This window comes from Durio zibethinus, chromosome 27 (assembly GCF_047325235.1).
Source record: "Durio zibethinus cultivar Kanyao isolate XHJ-2024 chromosome 27, ASM4732523v1, whole genome shotgun sequence".
NCBI lineage: Eukaryota > Viridiplantae > Streptophyta > Magnoliopsida > Malvales > Malvaceae > Durio > Durio zibethinus.
The window spans coordinates 8,818,162-8,834,394 of record NC_143188.1 but is presented as its reverse complement, the minus strand read 5'-3'; positions in this window follow the sequence as shown (position 1 = coordinate 8,834,394).

The window sequence follows — 16,233 nt, the reverse complement described above, 5'->3', positions numbered from 1 at the left end:
ATACAAGCTTATTCGAAATAAAACAATACTAATCTAATAATATTCCAAAAATTAATAACTAAGTGATTTAAAAAATAAATTTGTTTGTCAAACCAGTTCAAATAGTTAAGACTATATGAACAACTATCTAATTCAAATCGTTATGAATTGAAATATACATTATAATATAATTATAATAATCATAAATCCAATTAATTAAATTATCCAATCTGCAATTGTTATTAATAAATAAAGTCATGCTAATTTATTAATATTTTAAAAATTAATTAAAGAAATTTTAATTTATTAATTAAGATAACAATTAAACTACTATATAATAATTAATAATATTAATAATATTTAATAATATTAATAACATGTAATAATTTAAGTACTACTAAAAAAATAAATTAATAGAATAAAGTATTTAAATATAAGTTAAATTTAATTAGTACTATCTTATTTCAAACAAACTCATATTAATAAAAATATTAAAAATTATTTTAATAATAACCCAATTCTTAATTTATTAACAACTTGATTATATTTGGTAAAATTAAACAAAAAGTCAAATTATATGTAATTTATATAATTAGATTTAATTAATATTTATTAATTAAAATTATTATTAATAAAATAATGCTATTATTTTAAATGTATTCAAATCTTATATATTATTAAGATTATATGATTAACTGTTATATTAAGATTATATGATTAATTGTTATATTAAAATACCTAAACTATTTATTATATAATCAGAACCTACTCTGATACCAACTATCATGGGCTTGAGACTTATGCCAACACTCCATGGAGCATTAGGTTAGAATATTAAATAATTTAATAGATTATATTGATATTATTTTGATTTATTATTTTGAAAATATAGTTTTTTATGCTTTTAACTATTAATCATTAAATCATTAAATTAGTTATGAAAAGTAAATTTTACGTATATAATTATTTTATTATAATTAAGTTAATAATTTCTTGTTATTAATAGTCAAATATTAACGTTATTTTATTAAAAATAAATTATTAATTAAAATATTAATTATTAATATTTCAAACATTAACAAGTAAGAGATTTAATAATTGAAATTATAACATCATTAGAGGGTAGATTTGATCAATTTTATAATAAATTTGTATTACTTTATTCAAAAAAAACTTTTATGAATAGAAAAAATTATTTTACAACCAAGCAAAAGGTTATAGCAATTTCAAATAGATAAATATTCAAATAGTCATAATTATTTAAACTTGATCGATAAAAACATTTATTTTTAATATTTGTTAATTTATTTTAATTAATAACTATATTAATAATAGTAATGTACTAAATAGTCATAACTAATTTTGGATAACAAAATTACTAATATTATAAAAACATTATAATTATTATATTATAATAATATTAATTATTAGTAATATTATAAATATTAATATAATAAACTAAATAATGACAATATTAATTAGTGGTTTGATAATAATATAATAATACTAATTACAATTGATTATTAAACTATTAATAATAAATAATCATAATAATAAAAATTAATTAGTAAATAATTAAATGTTATTATTAAAATCAATCACAATTAAATAATTAAATAATTAATAAACAAATAAAATTAATATTATACTTTAATTATAAAACTTGTATAATGAACATTTAAATGACAAACAATATTAAATAATTATTATAATATATGCTCTAGACAATTTTTAATTTAATAATTATATAAAAAAATTTTAATATTAATATAACATTTAACTATTTAAATCCTGATTTATATAATAATTAGAACTCTGTTTTATTATATAAGCAATTATTTGTATATTAGTAATAATCGATATTAACAAGCAATTTTATAATATATATCAATTTATATATTAATAATTTAGATAATTATTCTATTTTAAAAATTATTATTATTATTTGAAATAAAATAATATTACCTTTTTAAATTTGTTTGATAAATAAATTTATTTTTTAAAACTTTTGCTTATTAATTTTGAAAATATTAAGAAATTAGTATTATTTTATTCTAGATAAGTTTTTATAAATTGAAACAATTCTTTTATGTCAAAACAAAAGGTCATAACGATTTTAAATAAATAATTATTCAAATAGTCATAACTATTTGAACTTGTTCGATAAAAGGATTTATTTTTTCAAATCTTTTGCTTATTGATTTTTCAAATGTTAATAAATTTGAATTATTTTATTCTGAATAAACTTGTAAGATATGAAATAAATTTTGACTAAACAAAAGGTCAAAACGATTTCAATTTGATAATTATTCTAATAGTTTTAACTATTTGAACTGGTTCGGTAAACATATTTATTTTGTAATCTATATATCTACTTAATTCTAATAGTCTATTTATATTCTATTATAAGCTTAATTAATTTATAATAAATTAGTTTTTAAATTTAGTTTTTAAATCTCTTATTAATTTTTAAAATATTAATAGATCAGTATTATTTTATTTTGAATAATTTTGCATGAATAGAAACAATTGTTTTATGACAAAAAAAAGTTCATAATTATTTGAAATAGATAACTGTTCAAATAGACATGACTATTTGGACGTATTCAGTAAATAGATTTATTTTTAAAATCTCCTACCTACTAACTTTCAAAGTATTGATCAATTAGTATTATTTTATTCCAAATAAACTTATATGAATAGAAACAATTGTTTTAGGACAAAACAAAAGATCATAACTATTTGAAATAAAAAATTGTTCAAACACTCATAGGGATTTGAATTAGCTCAATAAACAGATTTATTTTTAAAATTTTTTACTTATTAATTTTTTAAAATATTTGTAAATTAGTATTATTTTATTTCAAATATGCTTGTATGAACATAAACAATTGGTTTATGACAAAACAAAGGGTCATAACTATTGGAAATAGATAATTGTTCAAAGAGTCATAACTATTTGAACATGTTCAAAAAACATATTTATTTTTTAAATTTTTACTTATTAATTTTTGAAATATTAATAAATTTATATTATATTGTTTGAATAGAAACAATTGTTTTAGGCCAAAACAAAATGTCATAACAATTTCAAATAGATAAAAGTTCAAGTGGACATGACTATTTAAATTTGTTTGGTAAACAAAATATTTCTTTAAATCTCCAACTTATTAATTTTTATAATATTAATTGATTAGTATTATTTTATTTCGAATAAACTATGAATGTTTTATGACAAATCCTAGCTATTTGAACTGGTTTGGTAAACATATTCATTTTTTAAATCTCTTACTTACTAATTTTTGGAATATTATTAAATTAGTATTCTTTTAATATGAATAAGCTTGTATGAAAAGAAATAATTATGACAAAATAAAAATCATAAAAATTTGATATAGATAATTATTCAAATAGTCAAACTATTTAAATTGTTTCAGTAAACAAATTTAGTTCTTATTAATTTTTAAAATATTAATAGATCAATATTATTTTATTCTAAATTATTTTACATGAACAGAAACAATTGTTTTATGACAAAATAAAAGGTCTAATGATTTAAAATAAATAATTGTTCAAATAGATATGACTATTTGAACTTGTTCTTCTATTTGAACTTGTTCGACAAACAAATTTATTTTTCAAATCTCCTACCTACTAATTTTTAGAGTATTAATCAATTAGTATAATTTTATTCCAAATAAACTTGTATGAATAGAAAACAATTGTTTTAGGACAAAACAAAAGATCATAACTATTTGAAATAAATAATTATTCAAACAATCATTATGATTTAAACTAACTCGATAAACAGATTTATTTTTAAAATGTTTTACTCATTAATTTTTGAAATATTAAGAAATTAGTATTATTTTATTTCAAATACATTTGTATGAATAGAAACAATTGGTTTATGACAAAACAAAGGGTCATAACTATTCAAAATAGATAATTGTTCTAAAAGTCATAACTAATTGAACGTGTTTAGAAAATATATTTAGTTTTTAAATTTTTACTTATTAATTTTTGAAATATTAATAACTTTATATTATTTTATTTGAAATCAGCTTGTTTGAATAGAAACAATTGTTTTATGACAAAAAAATGTCATAACAATTTGAAATAAATAACAGCTCAAATGGACATGATTATTTAAACTTGTTTAATAAACAGTTTTTTTTTTAAATCTCCAACTTATTAATTTTTAGAATATTAATTTATTAGTATTATTTTATTTTGAATAAACTTATATGAATAGAAACATATGTTTTATGACAAAACAAAAGATCATAATGATTTGAAATAAATAATTGTTTAAATAGTTATAATTATTTGAACTCCTTTAGTAAACATATTTAGTTTTTAAATCTTTTGCTTATTAATTCTTAAAATTTTAATAAATTAGTATTATTTTATTTTGAATAAATTTTTATGCACAGAAACAATTAGTTTATGGCAAAAAAAAAGGTAATAACGATTAAAAATAAATAATTGTTAAAATAGTCATAACTGTTTGAATATGTTTAGAAAATAGATTTATTTTTGAAATTTTAATTTATTTACTAGAATTCTATTATTAATACTATTTCATAAATGGACAATTAACTAATCCAATGATTGTTAGTAATTTAATTATTAATATAACAAAATAGATAATTATTAAGATATTAAAATAAATCTATTACATAATTATTAATACATATATATTAATAACTTAATATCAAAATTTAAGTTACAAATAAATATAATATAATTATATGACAATTATATGACAATTGTTATCTAATGTAATTATAATATTTAATTATAGTAATAAATTATAAATATGTAATTTTTAATAATTATTATTTAATAAACCAACGCAAGTTATCTATTCATATACCTAATTAATTAATTAGGTAAATTAATAGTTATAATTTGTAATTAGTACAAATTAGTTAATTAATTAATATATAAATATTAATTAATTATAGTATTAATAATAATTTTTTATCAATTTTAAATTACTTATCATTTATAATAATTATAAATAAATATAATTTTATTAGCAAACAATAGGTATTATTTTAATCCAAAAGCTAACATATATTCATATTATAATATCTATTTTATTAATTAAATAATAGTTATAATATGAAATATTTTAGTATAATTAATATTAAAATAGATAATTGTTCAAACACTATAGAAAATTTATTTGATAATATTTTTGTAATAAATTAGTATATAAGTTATTTGTATTATATAATAAAATACTATTTTATTGATTAATAAATTTATTTATTTATTATAAGCTTGTAATTTACTATTCAAAATACACTAATTTATTAACACTAATTGAAATAATCTATTTTATATTTATTGATAACAAATATAATTCGTTATGATGGTTATTATTATTAATTTAAATTATTAATAATATTATTATTATTAATAACTAATATTATTAAATATTAATGTACTAATCGATAGTACATTGTAAGCTATGAAATAAACAAATTTAATCTATATTATATAATTAATTATTATAATGTATTATAATTGATTAATTGTATTAGTTTAATAACATATTATATTAATTTCATTTGTTATAAGCAATAGAAAGGATCTTATATTCTTTATTAAACCAACATTTAAATATTAATTAATAAGTAAATGTATTCAAATATTATTACACTAATTAATAATAATATTAATTTTTTAAATATTTATAATAATTATTAATATTAAAAATAATTAAATGGTAGAGGTCAAATATTAATTAATTTTAAAATATTTAAAATTAAATATTAATATTAATTTATCTATTAAAAATATTTATTAATAGAAATTAATAACTAAATGATTATATTTTTTAAAGCTGGGCAGTTTATTTTCTTATTAATTTTAAAATTAAGTATTAGTTAAAAAAGCCATATAGATAATAATTATGATTTATAAATCTAATTGGTTTTTTATTATTATTTCAAAAATTAATAATAGGTATGATAATTAGATTTTTAAAGATTTATATTAAAACTAATTAATAAAAATAAAATAGATTAATAATCAAATAGATTAAATATTTTAATCATAACAATTTTAAATAGATAATTGTTCAAATAATCAAACTATTTGAACTTGCTTAGTAAACAGATTTATCTTTTCAAATCTCTTATTAATTTTTAGAATGTTAACAAATCAATATTTTTTTATTTTGAATAATTTTGCATGAACAAAAAGAATTGTTTTATGAAAGAACAAAAAGAATTGTTTTATGAAAAAACAAAAGATCATAACGATTTGAAATAGATAATTGTTCAAATGGACATGACTATTTGAACTGATTCGATAAACAAATTAACTTTTTAATTCACTTAGTTATTAATTTTTAGAATATTAATAAATTAGATTTATTTTTTTTTGAATAAGCTTGTATGAACTAAAACAATTGTTTTATGACCAAAAAAAGGTCATAATGATTTTAAATAGACAATTGTTCAAATAGTCATAGCTATTTAAATTTGTTAATATTAGTTTATAATATTAATTATTAGTTCATACAAGCTTATAAAACAATTGATTAATATTTGCCTTGTCTTAAATATCACATTTTTGAATAATTATCTATTTTAATTATCAATAATTTATCATAAAAGATCAAATATACATTTTAAAATATTTATGATTATTTTTAATAATTATTTAACAAAATTCATAAATTATATTATTATTTATAGCTTATTTATTAATAAATATTGATAATTAAATAATAAAAATTAAATATTTTAATTTAAATATTTAAAATTTAAAATTTTTAATTATTAACATTCAAAAAATTAATAAGCAAAAGATACAAAAAAATAAATATGTTTATCGATCAAGTTCAAATAGTTATGACTATTTGAACAATTATTTATTTAAAATCGTTATGACCTTTTGTTTTGACAAAAAACAATTATTTCAATTCATAAAAGCTTATCCAAAATAAAATAATACTAATTTCTTAATATTTCAAAAATTAATAAGCAAGAGTTTAAAAAAAACAATTTGTTTACTGAACAAATTCAAATAGTTATGACTATTTGAACAATTATCTATTTAAAATCATTATGACCTTTTGTTTTGTCATAAAATAATTGTTTCATTTCATACAAGCTTATTCAAAATAAAATAATAGTAATTTATTAATATTCCAAAAATTAATATGTAAGTGATTTAAAAAATGATTTTGTTTACTTAATTAGTCCAAAAATTAATAAATTTTATTAGTATGCAGTAAAATGAATGTATAATGTATAATTATCAAATTATAAAAATTATTAATAATCGTTAATATTATTATTAGTAATTAAATTATAATAAATATATATTATATATTTAAAATAATTATCATTTTAAATAATAATATATTCAAAAATTTATAATATTATAATGTTAATTAACAAATACGTAAAAGTCAATAATATTTAAACTTATTAATATAATTCAATCAAAATAATAATAAAGAGTTTGTTATTTAATAACAATTGTAATTTATTGGAATAATTATACCTAATATTGATATTATTATTAGTAATGATTTTAAATAGATAATTGTTGAAATAGTCATAACTATTTGAACTTGTTCGGTAAATAGATTTATTTTTTCAAATCTCATGCTTATTAATTTTTTGAATGTCAATAAATTATGACCCTTATCTTATAAATTGAATATTTTGAAACAGTTGGAGATTTAAATAATAAATATTTTTACCAAACAAGTTTAAATAGTTTAAATTATTAAATCCTATTATTTAAATAATTATTAATTTAAAAGATAATTATATTCCTTATAGTCTTAACTATTTAAACTAAAATTAGAATAATATTCAAATAGTTGTTTGTTCAACTTATTAATTTTAATAAGTTATTATTTTAAACTTATTTAAATTATTCGATAATTTAAATAAGTTTTATAAAACAATTATAAAACTTAACTTATATTAAAATAATTAATAAATTATATTAATATTATCTATTTAATAAATTAAATAATAAACTTATTTGAACAATTATCTCATTAATATTAAAATATTGAAAATTATTTTTATTTTATGACTAAACAAACAGTCATAATGATTTAAAATAGATGATTGTTCATATAGTTTTAACTATTTGAACTGATTTAGCAAATTGATTTATTTTTTAAATCTCTTAATCATGAATTTTCAGACTATTATTAAATTAGTATTATTTTTTTTGAATAAATTTGTATGAACAGAAATAATTGTTTTATGATAAAACAAAAGGTTATAATAATTTGAAATAGATAATTATTCAAATAGTAATAACTATTTGAACTGGTCATAATTATTTAAACTGGTTTGGTGAATATATTTATTTTTTAAATCTCTTAGTTATTAATTTTTGAAATATTAATAAATTAGTATTATTTTATTTTGAATAAGCTTGTACGATCAAAAACAATTGTTTTATAATAAAACAAAAGGTTATAACGATTTAAAATAAATAATTATTTGAACTGATTCGATAAACTGATTTATTTTTTAAATCTCCAGCTTCTCAATTTTTGAAATAGTAATAAAGTAATATTATTTTATTTGGGATAAGTTTTATTGAACTGAAATAATTATTTTATGATAAAACAAAAAATTATATATTTGTAATAAATTATTATATAATATTATAAATTAATTAAAATTTATATAAAATAAATTTAAATATTATAAATTAAATATTTAAAATAATATTACTTTATTATTTAACTTATTTAGATTATATTAATATATAATAAATTTTTTTATTATTTTAATATATATTCTATTAATAATTAATTATTTAATATATTATACTAATATATAATATATTAATTTATTATATAATAAATTAAAAACTATTATATATAATTAATTATAATTTATAATTAATTATAATTTATAATTATTTTTAATTGAAATCGTTAATAATATTAAATTATTATTATTTAATAATAATTTTTATATATTAAGTTTATGAATTATGTTAAACATTATATGAATATAATTAATAATTTCTTAAGGGATTTAATTATATTAATTATAATTATTTAACAAGTTAATAGGGATTGAACTATTCAAAAGTTTTGTTATTATAGTCATTTAATCATATAGTTATACTATATTTATATTCTATTATAAATTATAATAATATATAAATTATTATTTATAAATTATTTGATGGGTCATATCCCACCAAGTTTGAAAAACTACAAAAGTTTATACAGAGTTAGGCTTGAAGGAAACCACTTCACAGGAAATATATTAAAAGCTTTGGTGTGTATCCTAATTTGAATTATATTGCATTAAGCAACAATAGATTTTATGGTGAACTTTCTCCATATTGACTCAACTAATTAAATTAGTAATATAATTCACAAATTTTAATATTAATAACAATATTAAATTAATTTTTAATATTAATTATACCATATCAAATAATTAGGTTTTGAAAATAATTATAATAATTTAAGCAATATAAATTAATTATAAATTATTATCAATAATAATAAGCTTTATATTTTATAAAAATATATAAATATTTTCAAAACCTAATTATTTGATATGGTATAATTAATATTGATATTAATAAATTATAATACTTAAATTGTTATGTAATATATAACAATTATATATTAATTGTTAAGTTAATATTTTTAAAATATAAATTCAATACTAATTCCAATAATATGATTAATAAATTTATATAAATTTAAGTAAATATGAATTAATAATGTTTTACTTAATAATATTAAATATTAATTATTGATATTTACTATTACTTTATATATTATATAAAACAATATTAATTAATTATAAACTTATATAATTATTTTAAATCCTTATATATAATTATTATAAAATATTATTATAAAAATTCTATAATTTAATATTTATTATGTAATAATATTATTGAATTATTTATAATATAAATAATTAATTATGTACTTGGGAATCATCTGTGGTACCATAATAAACATTTTAATTATTATACAGTATTCTATTAAAAATATTAAATAAATATTATTATAATTGTTTTATAAATATAATATTAACTATTATTTATAATTAATTAATACATTATCTTTCAAATATTATCTCTTACTTACAATTATAGATAATTATATAGTTAGAATATAATTGAATATTAAGATAATATAAAATATTATATATTTTATTAATTAGATAATAAAAAGCCTATTTAAATATTATTTATTATTATTTTAAAACAAAAAGTTAATTCTATATTCAATTATAATATTTTTATTAATATTATGGTAATAATTAAATTATTAAAACTATAATAGATTATTTTCAATATTTTAATATTAATTAGATAATTGTTCAAATAAGTTGATTATTTAATTTATTAAATAGATAATATCGATATAATTTATTAATTATTTTAATATAAGTTAAGTTTTATAATTGTTTTATAAAACTTATTTAAATTATCGATAGTGTGATAATTTATTGACATTCAAAAAATGAAAAATTATATTATATTTATTATATTATTAATAATATTTATGACAATTAATAAATAAATTTAATTATATAATTATATTAGATTACTAACTATTAATTGTTTATATTTAGTTATATAAAATATCATCAAATATTTTTATAATAAATTGATATAATTATTATATTAAATTAAATTAATTATAATATAATTAATACTATTAATTAATACTTCAATTTATTATATTAATTATAATGTAATTAATTATATTAATTATATGCTCTTATTAAATTACTTAATAATAAATTTTAAGTATATTGATTAATTATTAAATTATTTCATTTTTATTGTTTAATGTATAATTTTAAAATTAAAAGTATATTAATAATTAGTATAAAATTATTTAAATTTTATTATATTTAAAATTAAATATAATTTTTATTAATATTAATAACATATTAATATTTTATACTATATTACTTATTTAATTATATTAAATTAAAATACTAAATATTTTATAAATATTAAATAAATGAATTAACTTAAATTAATTATTTAAACATTAATTAATTATTATTAATATCATGTTCAAATTATTATTTGTATCTATGAGTAAACTAATGTTTAACATAATTCATAATTAATTATAATTAATTAATAATATTAATAAATAAATAATTTATATAAATTATTTGATAATTTACGAATTGTTTAATACAATTTAATACAATATAATTATTAATATAACTAACACAATTAAATAAATAACAAAATAATATATTAAATTAATATAATTAATTATAAATCTATAATTATTATTTAATATATGATTAAATTATTCAAATAATTATGGCTATGCCAATAATTTAGTATGTTATTATATAAATTATTTATAATAATAATAATTAATATTATAATATTATTTATTTGTTTTGTCATAAATTATTATTTAGTAAATATTATTCTCTTATATTCAATATATTCAAATATTTAATAAATAATGTTTATAAATATTTAAAGTAATTGTTAATAGACTAAAATATTAAACAATTAAATACTATTAATTAATATTTTAATATTAATTTGCAAAATATTAAAATTAAAATTATTTGAAACTAAATTTAATTAATTAATGAAAATTAATAATCTATTAACATATTTATTAATTTTAATACAACTAACAGTTATTTTTAATTTTTCAAATGTTAATAAATTAGTTTTAATTTATTCTGAATAAGTAATATAAATTAACTAATTACTAATATAATAACAAATATAAGTTGCTATTCAGACTTAATATAATTATTAAACTTAATTTATTATTTAATATTTATAAATATATAATATAATTATTTCAGTTCATACAAGTTTATTAATAATTAATTTAAGCAATATAAATTAATTATAAATTATTATCAATAATAATAAGCTTTATATATTTATAAAAATATATAAATATTTTCAAAACCCAATTATTTGATATGGTATAATTACTATAATGAATTAATAAATATATTATAAATAATTATTTAAATTAATAGTTATATTCATTACTTTTTAATCAAAGTTTTGTATAATAATATACAAATAATTTATACTATTATATATAATATAATTAATTAACAACAATTTAAAATAATTTAACTAATAGCTTATTATTAAATTTAATAAATACTCGTAATAATATTAATTAAATAATTTAAAAATTAATTTTATAATTAAATATATAATATTTAATAAATAATTATAATTATTTTTATATTAATTTTATAATTAATTTATAATAAGATTATAAGATTATAATAATTTATATAAATTAAATATAATAAATTATTTATTAATATTATTAATTAATCAGTATAAACCATATAAATATGTTTCTATGAACAAAGATATTTTAATATTAATAACTATTATTATTTAATATTATAAATAAATTATATAATTTACTAATAATATATAAGTAAATTATATATTTAGAACTATATAAATGTTTTTGTTCATAAAAATTAAGAAATTCTTATTAATATATACAATAAATAATATTAAATAGAAATTGTATTAATTATAGTTCTAATTATTATGTAATTATTTGTTTAGTCCTTATATAATTAAATTAATAATTTAGATTTATTATTATCTTATAATAATATTATGTAGTTAATTTTAATACTATTAATATTACTAATTTATTAATGGTTTATTATAACCCGAATTCAAAATTATATATTCTGAATAAAAGCTTATTCGAAATAAAATAATATTAATTTATCAATATTTCGATAATTAATAACTAAAAGAATTAAAAATAAATTTATTTATCAAACCAGTCAAAATATTGAAGACTATATGAACAATTATTCATTTCAAAATGTTATAACCTTTTGTTTTGTCATAAAACAATTTTTCAATTCAAACTAGCTTATTTGAAATAAAACAAAATAAATTTATTAATATTTCAAAAATTAATAAGTAAAAGATTTAAAAATATATATTTCTATTTACTATTAAATAAACATAATAAATTATTTATTAAGTAATTTATTAATAAGAGATTTAAAAACTAATACTAATCTATTCATATTTAAATAATTATAATAACATAATTAATTAAATAAATACTTAATAATTTTAATAATAAAAACTTAATAATTCAATATTAAATTATTATAATATTAATTAATTAGCTAAATTTAACAATTAATATTAATAAATTAAGCAAATATACAATTGGTTAATTATTATACTAACAATATTAAAATATTATATTTTAATTTAATAATATTTATTTATATTTATTAAAATATAAATATTTATAAACTATATTATGAATATAGATAATCTACATTTCCACTCATATAATAGTAATTATATTATGTTTTAATCTTTATAATATTTACTATATTATAATAATATATACAAGTTTATATTATATACTAATATAAAATAATATTTGCTAATTATTATTTATATTAATTATAAAATTAGTATCTATTATTAATCAATTATTTATATTAAATTCTATTATATAATATTAATTAAAGATAATCATTATTAGTAGTTATTAGGATAATTATAATATTATTACTATTATAAATTATTAAAATAATTACTAACTTTAATTGTTATTATTAATAAAATTATATCTTAAAATAATTATTATTATCTATATAACAATTATAATTAATTATATTATAAATTTTTTGTTAAATTTAATAATTTATTATTTATTGTTAATTATTAGCAATATATAATATCAATATTAGTAATATTAATTAACATATTTTAATTATTAATAATTGCTTACTTTATATCATGAATAACTTATATAGTCAAAATTGTTTATATTATTATTAAAATTATTAATAATTAAATAATCAAAATTATTAATTAATAATTTATTAAAAGTATTAGTTTAATATATTAATTAATATTTTGTTTAAATTAATCTATTTATTATATAATAATTATTATATTATTAATTTTATTTAATTATAGTAAAATAATTAATGTTATAATGATTGTTAATATTTAACTTTATAAATTAATATAAAGTTATTTCTTTATATCTTTATAAATAAAATAATTAATTATTTTTAATATTGTTAAAAATATTAATTATTAATTTCTATTTTTATTATTATAATTAATTGTTATAATTAATTAATTAATCAATATTAATTAAATATTAAATGTTAATTAATATAAATAAAATGACTCTTTTATTTATATTTAACAAATAGAAATAATTAATTAAATATTTTTAATTTAATAGATATTGATATATTTTAAATTTTAAAATTTTAAATATATATTAGTAATACATTAATAGATAATTAAATATTTACTTTAAATATAATTATTAATTTAATTCTTTAAATTATTTAATTTATCTTAAATAATATCTAATTTAAGATAGAAATAGATTAAATATAATATTAAATATTTAAACAAAAGGTAATAAATTAGTATTATTATTAATAATAAATTATTAACTAGTAAAAATTTAATTTATGTATAATTATACTAAATTATATAATTAAATAATTAATTTAATATTTATTAAAATCCTTATTAAATAAATTAGAATAATAATTATTTTTCTTAGTTATATTAATAATTAATATAAAATACTTGCTTACAGAAAATCAATAATTCAAATAAGCCTATATAAATAATTTAATACTATTTAAATAAATAATATTCTAAATAGTATAAATAAATTAATATAATCGTAATAAATTAATCATGAATATTTTAATTATTATTTAGTAAATCTATTTACCAAACAAGTTTAAATAGTTATGACTATTTCAACAGTTATCTATTTAAAACCAGTTGTTTTGTCATAAAATAGCTATTTTAGTTCATAAAAAACTTATCCAAAATAAAATAATACTACTTTATTAATGTTTCAAAAATTAATAAACAAGAGATTTAAAAAATAAATCAGTTTACTGAATCAATTCAAATAATCATGGTCATTTAAACAACTATCTATTTTAAATAATTATTACCTTTTGTTTTGTCATAAAATAATTGTTTTTCAACAAATAAGATTTTTCTAAATAAAATAATACTAATTTATTAATATTTCAAGAATTAATATGAGATTTAAAAAAGAAATCTATTTGTTGATCTAGTTCAAATAGTTATGATTATTTATAGTTTTTAAATAAATATAATATAATTATAGATTATATAGTTTATAAATTATTAAAAATTATTATTAACAATTATTTATTAGTTTTATAAATAACAATTATATAAATAACCTTTAATATTATAACTTGTTATAATAAGCTTATAACAAAAATAGATAATTTATAATATTTATATATTAGTTATATAAATTATAAAATGTTTATTATAATTAATAAATAATTAAATATTTTTTAATAATGACTATTATATTAAAATTTATGTTAGTATAATTAAATATATATATTAAATAATTATTAATGCTAAATTTAATAAGTTCAAATAGTTTATTTTGAATAAAATAATATAAATTTATTAATACTCTAAAAATAAATAATAAAATTTTAGAAAATAAAGCTATTTTGTTAAATTAATTTAAAATGATAATTTTAAAATAATTAATAAATTATTATCGATAATTTTAATAATTATAATATTTTTATTAAAATTATTATTCTTATATAATATAGTTATTATATATAGTAATAATTAATTGTTCTAATTAATATTTAAATTAATTAAATTATTAAAACTAATCATTATTATTTAATAGATTATAATTTTATTAAGAAAATTATTTGTTCAATATGCTTATTTATTAAACCCAAATATTGGATAATAATTATATATTTTATTAATTAAACCATAATTATTAGATAAATTATATTATGATTAAGCTTGCATGATAATAAAATAAAGATATTAATATGAATTATTGATTTTAATTTAATATAACTAATAAATAAATAATTATATTTATTAATTTTCAAAATATTTAACAAATATTTTAATAATTATTATAATATTTATTTTTACTAGTTATATTTAATACTATAATATATATTAATTTTAAATATTAAATCTAATTTATTTATATAATTAAAATTAATTAAAATTTTTACTTATTAATTTAAAACTAAAATAATTGTTATAATTAAATAATAATCTCATTTAATTATAATATATAATTAATTAAAATATAATATAAATATTTTAAAATTTAAATATTAAAACTAGTATATATTGTTTTAATATATTAATTTGTTTAAATTAAAAATAAATATTAAAATTTAT